Source organism: Acyrthosiphon pisum, chromosome X (genome assembly GCF_005508785.2).
Source record: "Acyrthosiphon pisum isolate AL4f chromosome X, pea_aphid_22Mar2018_4r6ur, whole genome shotgun sequence".
NCBI lineage: Eukaryota > Metazoa > Arthropoda > Insecta > Hemiptera > Aphididae > Acyrthosiphon > Acyrthosiphon pisum.
This window is the reverse complement of record NC_042493.1, coordinates 121,945,074-121,946,000: the sequence shown is the minus strand read 5'-3', so window position 1 is coordinate 121,946,000 and position 927 is coordinate 121,945,074. Positions and strand designations below refer to the sequence as shown.

Here is a 927-nt window from a genome sequence, read left to right as displayed (position 1 = left end):
ATCTCAGTCCATGCGTTAGCGGTTCGAAACATGTCAAACTTTTGGTTTACAAATACGCGATCGTTGTTATCAGTGTAATTACTACATCGGTGTTATCAATATGAATACGTGATCGTTGTCATCAGTGTAATTAATTACGTGATAATTGTCTATCAAAATAAATACGCGACCATTGTTTATTAACGACAAGTCGTGAGAAATCAGTGAAATCCACTATATACTAGTGGTCCCTGCGCAAGCAGTTTCAAGGCTTGCGAACTTCAAATGGAACTTGACTGTCGAAGAGGAAGGCGTCGTATATCATAGGCTCCAGCCCACGACCGAACCAATCCAAGCCAATCAACATCAGCAAAGTATGAAAAGTTGACGAATCTCAATCATGGAAGTAATTATAATGATGGCAATGGTGTGAGTATTAGTATATAAGAATATAATAAACGATTAAAGAAGTTAGGTTAATTTTACTATTTGAAATAATATTAGAATTTAGTTAATACGGATAAGGAAATCATTGTTAATGAGTGACTCCCGTGAGTCTAGTAGCGGATCACAATCTCCCGAACTAAATCCCCAAACTCAAAATTTAGATTCCACTGACTAATTACAACCAAATCCAGCTCCACACACAAGCTTATCTGTTAGGTTCTCAAATTCGGAAGTGTTTATTAGACATTACGCTTATGGGTATAGATCAGACAATACTTTCCATAGACAATTCCACTAAAGGAAATATTTTAAATAATAATGTACCCTCCCCTCCTCTAAACACTAGCAACCAATCCATGAATCCAGGCACTCACGAAACAGTTCAAAAAACTGGTATTACCAGGAATAACCCAACAAAGCATCGTAGTAAATTTTGACGGACCATCGAATGAGACACTCAAACGATATCAAATTTTCAAGTAACTGAAGAAATCCAGATCA

General features: G+C 36.6%; 1 protein-coding gene across 1 annotated transcript in view; it reads right to left on the bottom strand.

Moving 5' to 3' along the window:
• Window positions 1-927, bottom strand: part of LOC100574012 (aminopeptidase N) — a 154,184-nt gene that overhangs the window by 9,543 nt on the left and 143,714 nt on the right. The gene's annotated exons all lie outside the window — the stretch shown is intronic.